The sequence below is a fragment of the Hyperoodon ampullatus genome (assembly GCF_949752795.1).
Source record: "Hyperoodon ampullatus genome assembly, chromosome: 6".
Classification (NCBI taxonomy): domain Eukaryota; kingdom Metazoa; phylum Chordata; class Mammalia; order Artiodactyla; family Ziphiidae; genus Hyperoodon; species Hyperoodon ampullatus.
This window is the reverse complement of record NC_136919.1, coordinates 4941730-4950990: the sequence shown is the minus strand read 5'-3', so window position 1 is coordinate 4950990 and position 9261 is coordinate 4941730. Positions and strand designations below refer to the sequence as shown.

General features: G+C 55.7%; 1 pseudogene across 1 annotated transcript; it reads left to right on the top strand.

Annotated features, from left to right (window-relative positions):
• Positions 1-7772: 7772 nt before the first annotated feature.
• Positions 7773-8199, top strand: LOC307055209 (elongin-B-like; annotated as a pseudogene). The gene has a single exon. The product of its transcript is annotated as an elongin-B-like (transcript).
• The last annotated feature ends 1062 nt before the right edge of the window (positions 8200-9261 follow it).

The following is a 9261-nucleotide window of genomic DNA, read 5'->3' as shown; positions in this document are numbered from 1 at the left end:
GCCATGAATGAGCGCTAACGCCGTGCAATGGCCGTGCTGGCACTTCTTATGCTTTATCTCACTGAAAACTCAGAACTAACTCTTTGAAGCAGGTCCAGTTATTATCGTCATTATAATGGGAGGCTCAGAGGGACTGAGGAACTTGCCCGAAGCCATAGATGCACCAGAGCCAGGGTTCAAGAGAAGGTCTGTCTGACCTCAGAGTCCAGCTCTTAACCGCCAGTCCAGCAGATTCATAGCGATGACCCATAACTGAAACACACGCTGCAACCAGCTCAGCTCTGCTCTTTACTTACGGTGAAACTCCACCCCCCAGAGAATCAATGCTAGAAGAACCAGAGACCGTACGGTTTTTTACCAGGATGGCGCAGAGCCCTGCAACCTTCCCCTGCCTCTAAGAGTTGCACTAATTTCTACAAACATTTATGGAGTCCCCACTGCATGCCATGCAGTATGCAGTATGACGAGTACTGAGTCAGATGGTCATAAATACAACACATGCTGACACTGTCAACCTGTGACAGAAGGTTTTAGAGAATCAGGAGAGGAGTCGGTGGCCCAGCCCCATCTTTCTCCTGGAGGCCCAGCCAATAGGTGGCACCAGCTTCTCTGCTTTCAGAAAGACCTTGGAGTATTCTGAAAATTGCACGGACTCCTGGAGAGACAAGAGGGACATTTGGGACGGGGGCTCTGGAGTGTTCAGGAGACAGTGAACCATAGATACGCCTTATCTGGTGGCTGCTTTGCATTGTCAGGCTGTCGGATAACATCAAACCAGCCAGGGAGCCAAGCCGGTCCATCAGGATGGGATTCTGTGTGGGTGTGTGTGGTGTCTGTGTGGTGAGTGGTGCACACGCATGCCTGTGCACTTCTGCATTTCTTTTCAATTAGAGATACACCAATCCTGACAAGGAACAGGTGCAGGAACACGATGAAATCATAAGGTTATTGGAGCATGGGTGCATGATGGGGAAAATAAGATAAGTGAAAATCACTTCCCTGTGTGTGTGTGAAATATCCAGCCAATGAGAAAATGCTGCTTCCGCCGCTCTCAGAGCTGATGCTGAGCAGAGCAGGGGCTATCTGGGGAGCTCTTGGAGTTGCAAGGTTGGGGTGAACAGGGGCCAGTAAGATGCTTGTGAAGGGGCCTGGTCAAGCTTCTCTCCCTCCATTATCCTCCAACATGGCCCTCTGGGCCGTTCCTTCCTGCTCTGAGCCTCCCCTGCCCCTTGTACCCTCTTCTCCGTATCTTTCCCAAAGGGGCTGTCATCATGTCAGAAGCCCAGGGCTTTTAAAAAAGCCTTTCTCTCCTCATCCTTTGATTCTGCCCCTGTTTCCCCCGGGTCTGCTAGAGAACAAAGTGCATGAGTGAGCGGGAATGGAATGGGTCCCTCCTGTCAGCCTTCATTTCAGGCTCCTGTCGATGGGGGGAGTTTCGATTGCTGGCTCAGTGGCTTCCTCCTCTCCCCGCTGTAGGGAAGTCAATGTCCCCATGTCCTTGAGAGTGAGAAGGGCCTCTCAGTCACGACCACTCAAAAGCAGGATTCTATCGCTCCACAGATATTAGCGCCTACTGTATGCTAGATGCCATCATAGCTGAGGGGATCAAGCAGATGTCGAATCTTTAGACAAAAGCTCTGGCTTCTCCTGGAGTGGCTTTGCCATTTACCAGCTGTCAGACCTTGAGCAAATAACCTCCTTTTTTCCATCTTCAAAATGGAGAGAACAAGAGTGTATCGTTGGGACTTCCCTGGTGGTGCAGTGGTTAAGAATCCATCTGCCAATGCAGGGAATACGGGTTCAAGCCCTGGTCCGGGAAGATCCCACATGCCGTGGAGCAACTAAGCCCGTGTGCCATAACTAACTGAGCCTGTGCTCTGGAGCCCGCGGGCCACTACTACTGAAGCCCGCGAGCCACAACTACTGAGTCTGCGAGCCACAACTACTGAAGCCTGCGCGCCTAGAGCCTGAGCTCCGAAAAGAGAGAAGCTACCGCAATGAGAAGTCCGTGCACCGCAACAAAGAGAAGCCCCCGCTCGCCACAACTAGAGAAAGCCTGCGCGCAGGAACGAAGACCCAACAATGAAGACCCAAAGCAGCCAAAAAAAAAAAAAAAAAAAGAGTGTATCGTTTATTGCTACTATAATGCTGCATAACAAACAACCCCCAAATCTCAGTGGCATGCAAAAATAAGCACTTATTTCTGTGGGTGGAAGTAATATATGCCACTTCCAGGCCTGGCCCCCAAAGCCTGCTGTATGATCCCCCAGAGCTTTCTCTTTCTTGGTCTCATCAGATACAGAGGGCCCAGTGAGGGACTCCAAGGCTCTAGGGCAGTGGTGGGAAAGCTATGACCTCCCTCTGTTTTTGTAAATAAAGTTTTATTGGAACATGGTCATGCTCATTCCGTTCTGTGTTGTCTATGTCTGCTTTCATACCACACTGGCAGAATTGAGTAGTTGCCACTGTATGGCCTGCAAAGCCTAAAATATTTGCTATCTAGCCCTTTACAGAAAAAGCTTGCTGGCTCCTGCTCTGGGGGATGGTGGAGCTACTAGTTGGAAGAAGCCTGGGTCCCTGGATGACTGCATGGGGCACAGTCTCCCCTCCTGCGATAAGCTTCATTGGAATGTGCCACAAACAAGAAAGAAACCTTCATTGTGTTGAGCTACTGAGGTCGGGGGCCGTGAATACACACTGCCCAGAGCTCCGATTCTGGCAGCAGCAGAAACACGGCTGCCAGTCCGTCCTCTCACCCTGTGCCCTGCACACCCTGGTAAGGAGGCTTGTCTCCAGGCCAGGGCTCCTGCAGGACCACAGTCACTTAGGCCTGGTGACCTTGAACTGTGGTCTGGGTGAGGTTACTTTTACAGAGTGGTGGGGACCCTTCCCTCCTCACGGGAGATAAAATAGTAAGAAGACCTGAGTGTGGGGAGAGGGAAGCCCATGGGCAGCCTGTACTGGTGCCAGCCTGTTGGTCTTGGAGAGGCAGCCTTGTTCTCAGGACGGTCATCTTAGGGAATGTGACCTTGAGGGTTTGTCAATTACTGGCTGTGTGATGCTGGATAAATTACTTAACTCTCCCTCCCCAAGCTTCAGTTTTCTTATCTGTGGAACGTGATCAAGAGGACCTCTCTCCTGGAGTTGCTGGTAATGTGGGACCTTCGGCAGGGAGGTCCCCCTCCCCCTCCCCAGCGGCATTTACATGTGATGTCCCTTCTCACTCGCTCATATTCTCAGTGCTTTGGCCCCTGGAGCCCTATCCCTTCTGAGGATACCCTGCCCACAGCCCTGGGTTCCCAGGCACAGCCCTGACACCCTGGGCACCGCTGCCTGCACTGGGGAGCCCGTGCTCATCTGTAGGTGGGGCTGAGCCATCCGCCTTTCTCTCCTGGGATTCTGACCTAGGAGGGACTGGGATGATGTGTCAGCGGAGAGGTCATGCTGGACCACGTACCAGAGGCGCAATCGGAGGAATATCCAACGAGAGAGAAGAGTGAAGCAGACCCAGGAAGAGGAAAACCCACGTCTCTAGGAGACAGTCCGTCCAGTAGCACCTTCTGATGTGCTGTGTCTGCACGGCTGGCCGGGGCGGGCGGCGGCTCTCAGGCTCAGCCTCGGTTATAACGTGTGGCTACTGACCACCTGAGGTGTGACAAGTGCAGCTGAGCCAATGGACAGTGAGCTTCAGTTACGTGAGAGAAACGTAAACTCTGCTCACATTTATTTCATTAAATTAGTTCTAATTCAAATGTGGCAGCTGGCGGTCACCTCGGACAGCGAAGCTCTAGTGCCTCGCTGCCGTTCCTCCAGGCCGAGGTCTTTCCTGGGTAGAGGGGCTGGGAGCAACCCCTGCCACCGCGATTAAGCTGCCCCCGGTGGGGTTTCCCAGGCTGGGGGCTGGGGCCTCCCAAGGCTATAGCTGCGTGTGTGTGAGTGTGAGTGTCTGTGCACGGTGGGAGAGCATGCCACTCGGGAAGGGAGGTCAGGCCAGGCAGGCCTGATGGAGAAGCAGATGAGGCCCACCGTCTCCCCTCCAAGGGCGTGGCCTAGAACCTCAGTTTTTGTGTAGTAGTTTCCCTGCGTAGAGCCCTTAACGACAGAACTTTTGAAGTGAGCTGCCCTGGGAATACGTCTGCCAGGCCACGAATTCCTTAACCAGCATCATTTACGCCTTTCCTTCTCTGGCCAGCTCTTCATTCTGCTCCTGCATCTGACAGCTCTGGTCACCCTGGGCAAGTTAGTTAACCTCTCTGGGTCTCAGGTGACTCATCTGTCGAGATGGGGAAGTGAGCCACAGGGAAGGCCTTACAGTCGGCCAGGGCCTGGTAGCTGGGTCACGCCACACACGCTGTCTGCTGAGCCCAGAGACAGCCAGCGACTTGCTTATAAGCACACAGCCGGTAAGGAACAAACACAGCCTAAGTGCCAACTGCCATAACTCGGTACCTTCACACTTTGGAAATGAAGGAACTCCACAGACAATTAGATCTGAATCCTAGGCTAATCTGTAAAAGGGGAAAAGCTGAGGCAGGTGATGGGGGGCTGAGGAGCTGCAGAGCTGGGGGGCAGCATCAGGGCACCTCAGAGCATGGGGTGGGGGGTGCCATGATCCTAACTAGGATCTTGGAGCCGGAGTGACTGTGGCGCTCCTGGGAAGAGAATTTGGAGGCCAAGGGGCCGTGTCCCCGCCCTCCCCCCTTGGCTGAAATGTTGGCAGATTCCATGATCCTGACTGAGCCTTGGTTTTCTCATCTGTAAAATGGGATAATCTTAGCAACTAGGTTACACACATGAGGGGGTTGTGAGAACTCAGGGCGCTGTTGTATCTAAAGCCGGCACACCGTAGGTACGCAATCAGTGGTAAAGGTTGAAAACTCCAGCGGGTGCAGAGGAGGGCTGTTCAGAGAAAGAACCAGGAAACAGCCTGTTGGCACCTCTCCTAAGAACAGTCCCTCCTAAAGCAAGGCTGAGGGGGACCCTGACAGAGGAGTCCTGGGCGGGAGGGGCCTGGCCGTGACCTTGGGTGACCCTTCCAACTCTAGAAGGCAGGAGGACTCGCGGGGAACCTCCTGGTCCTTCAGTTGAAGGTTTAAACGCGCCCCACCCTCCGCCCGCCGGTTAAGGGGACGCAGGGGAGGGGAAGGAGTAAGTAAGTGTTTTGGCTTCTATCCACCCTGACTTGCCCTGGGGTTCCCGAGAACCTTGAATTCATTAGCGACTGCGGCTCTGAGCCTTGATTAAGCAGAGGCCACATCTTTTTTCCCCTTTCTCTTTCCCCCTCAGTTCTTTCCTGAGCAGTGATTTCAACTTGCAGCCGACTCTCTGGGATGGGGAAGAGGACGGGGCTCCCGCCTGCCCAGCCTCCTCTCCCCGTCCCTTTCCTCCTCTCCCCATCCCTCCCCCTTCCCTACGCCCTCAGTTGCAGGCCTGGATCCGACACACCTGCAGTGCGCATTGATTGCCTGATTAAGGGGGAGATCGATTGGTCCCTGCTGTCATTAGCATACAGTTAGCAGCGACCTCTCTGCCTGGCCTCCCACGGGTGGCTCTGACCTGAATGGATCAGCGAGCCTGACAGGAAACGGGAACCTGGGGACAGAAGGGGCAGGGCAAGGGTGGGGGGACCTGAGGCTTCCCAGTGCCCAGGTGGGCCGGGAGTGGGGGAGTGTAGGGGGAGGCCCCTCGCCTGGCTTGGCCCAGGACCTTCCACTGTGACCAGCGGACCTCAGTTTTCCTCGCTTCTAAATGGGGAGATTAAGTGCAGTGTTTCCTAAGAAAGCTTTGTCCGAGTCAGAAAAGAGGGGGGCCCTTGCCACCCCAAACTCTTCACCATCTCCCCCACCCTCCCAGCCCCTCCGCCCACCTGGACCGGAAGCCCCCTGAAGCTGAGCTCTCCTTCCTTTCTCCAAGTACTTTCACCCTCACTGTCCTGCAGAGAGGAGCGGCAGCTGCTGGGGTGTGGGCGACGGAAAAGCCGGGCGTGGTTGGAAGGTCCAGGCCCACCCCTGGGGCACCCACAGACCTTGATATGCACCCACACAGGACCTGAGAGCTTTGTGTGATGGCTGTCAAACAGCCATGGGGGGCTGAGGTTGGGGTCCCGGGCTTATCCACACCTGTGGTCCGGCGCAAACACTGTGTAGTGGGCTGAGGGCTGCCTGTCCCCCTCCCAACCCCCGGAGGAGAATGATTTGAAGCTGTCAAGAGTACGGAAAACTAGCTGCATACACTGTAAAATGAAGCCACTCTTCTATTTGCTCAGTGGATGTGTGACTCGAAACTTTTTCATAAAGCAAAATTCGGAAACGCCAGGTGCTCTGAGAGAGCTTGGGGGTAGGGGGTGACCCCAGAGCCCCCGGCCTGGTGGAACTGTCCCTCCTGGTCCTCAGAATGACACCCTGTGCAGAGCATGTGGGCCGAGCCTGGAGAGGGAGCGTGCCAGGGTGGTCTCAGCACAAACTTTGGGGTCAAGTTTGAACCCCAAATGGGTCCCTTAGCAACTCTGTCACCTTCTGCAAGCTCACAACCTCTCCGAGCATCGCCTTCCTCATCTGTGACGTGGGGTGATATTAACTACCCTGAAAGGATCTTTGAAGGGCTTAAGTGAGATCGCCGACGCGTGGTGTGGAGTGGGCCCTCGCGATGAGCCGTAGGAGGAGGACTGACTTGGTTGTTTTCACCCTGGTGAGCGAGGATATGACGCTGTATAATACGCTTTGCTTATTGACCTCCCGAAAGCATATGCCTTGAAAACAAACGTAAAGGATCACTGTGAGTTCTGTAACCACAGCAAGGCGCAGTCTGATCCGTCCTAATGTGATCGACAGCGCTGCCCAGTACCTGGAACACTGCAGGTGTGCAGATGTCGGGCGAGGTGAGGCATCTTGGACTCAGGGTGCTCCCAGGCTCTGTCCCAGGGTGCCTGGCTCAGCCCTGTGGGTTGGGACACCTCCTCCAGGGCTCTCACAAGGTGACGATGAAGTCAAGCCCAGACCACTCGCCCAGCTCCTCGGAAGGGAGATTTCCACCTGGCCGCAGCGAGGGGATATACGGACCAGTGGATGGCCGTGGCGGGGGCTGGGTGGGCGTGACAGGAGAGCAGGCCTGGTGAGCACCCCTGGGCTGGGCAGATGTCTGTGTCCAGGCCACATGCTGGGATGCCGGCGGGTGGAGCCCATGAGATGGGAGGCCTCTTGGGTAAGGTCATGTATTCCTTTGCCAGGGCTGCTCTGACACAGTACTGCAAACCGGGCATCTTAAACAGCTGACATTTGTCTGGAGGCCAGAAGCTTGGGATCAGTGTGTCGACAGGAGTGGCTCTTCCCGAGGGCCCCAAGGAAAAGATCTGCCCCAGGCCTCTCTCCTTGGCTTGTGGATGGCCGCCTTCTACCTGAGTCTCTTCTTTCTGTGCGCGTGCCTGTGTCCACGTGTCCCCATTTCGTAAGGACATCATCTTGGAGTAGAGACCTAAGGACCTCATTTTTTTTTTTTTTTTTTTTCCGGTTCGCGGGCCTCTCACTGCTGTGGCCTCTCCCGTTGCGGAGCACAGGCTCCGGACGTGCAGGCTCAGCGGCCATGGCTCACGGGCCCAGCGGCTCCGCGGCATGTGGGATCCTCCCGGACCGGGGCACGAACCCGCGCCCCCTGCATCGGCAGGCGGACTCCCAACCGCTGCGCCACCAGGGAAGCCCAGGGCCTCACTTTAACTACGACCTCTACAAAGGCCTTGTCTCCAAACAAGGTCACACTCTGAGATACTCGGGGTTAGGACTTCAACATATGAATCTGGAAGCACGGCTGCGCCGGCGCATCGAGGGGAAGCGGTAGCAGCCGTGATGGACGTGCTCCGCACGATCCGGTGCCACAAGACCACCATCTTCACGGACGCCAAGGAATCGAGCACCGTGTTCGAGCTGAAACGCATCGTCGAGGGCATCCTCAGGCGGCCGCCAGAGGAGCAGCGGCTGTACTAGGACAACCAGCTTCCGGATGATGGCAGGACACTGGGCGAGTGTGGCTTCACCAGCCAGACAGCACAGCCTCAGGCCGCAGCCACTGTGGGGCCAGCCTTCAGGGCACAGGAAGCCTCTGAGGCCCTGCGCATCGAGCCCTTCTCCGGCGCACGCGAGCTTCTGGCCGTGGCGAAGCCGCGGGACGCAGGAAGCCGCGCCAATGAACAAACCGTGCGGTGAGAGACCACTCCACTCCCCCCCGCAATAAAAGGGATTTGGGTGTCTCCCCAGAAAACTATGAATTTGGGTGGGGGGCACACTTCAACCCAGAACAGGTCACTTTGAGCTCAGAGCAAGGATGGGACAGGGAGGTAGCTGTGGAGAGCTTCCTGCCTGGTCCAGCCCACGGGAGGGCAGACAGAAAGCCCCAGGGACTCAGGAAGCAGCAGCTCTTAGGGGACAAGCATGGGGGGCCGGCTTTCGGCTGCTGGCACCTGGCTGAGACACTGGGAGCCTCGAGCAGGGCCTGGCAAAGCCGGGCGGTACTGGCCAGGGATGCAGGCCCAGCTGGTTGGGCCGGAGAAGGCTTCCTGTGAAGTCGCAGCCTTTGAAACCTTGACTAATAAGGTTTTCTTCTCTTTCTAAGTTGAATGCATCAGTGGCTTCATATAGGATCCCATCTGTCCGCTCCATCGCTGCCAGTCGGATTCTAGGCCCCTGGCCAATTAAAAAAACCAAACCAGCTTAGCATGAATATGCTTGACAAATAGTTTTGTGACTGTTCTGTTTTCCCTCGGTGGAAGAGAGGCCTCTTGACTGCCCTTCTGGGTCCTGCTTCCAGAATAAATCTAGAATCCTGAAGCCAAGGAGCCTGGGTGGCGTTTGAATTAGCACCAGGAGGTGGAAAGTGACAAGGAGACGGCTGTCAGCTAAATGCAAGGAAGGCGTTTTCCACCACGTTGCTCAAGGTTGGAATGGAGGACCCACGGCACCCTGGGCCTGTTTCAGGTTTAGCACTTGGTCCATGGTAGTGCGAGCTTTTCTTCACCTGGACGTCTCTCCCACGGGCCCCTCGAGCACAGTGCTCGACGCTTGTCATTAATAATTAATAACTTGTCATTAATTGTGGGATGATGAACAAGCGCCCAGGGAGGGAGCCAGGGCGTCACCAGGACTGGTCACCTATGGGTGTTTGGTCTCTTGGTGGGACCCTGGGAGGACATCCACACCGCAGCTGGCCGAGGGCAGCACCCTGGGATTCCCCAAGGCCGGACACGTTGCTGGAGGGGGTGTGTGTGGAGCGGTG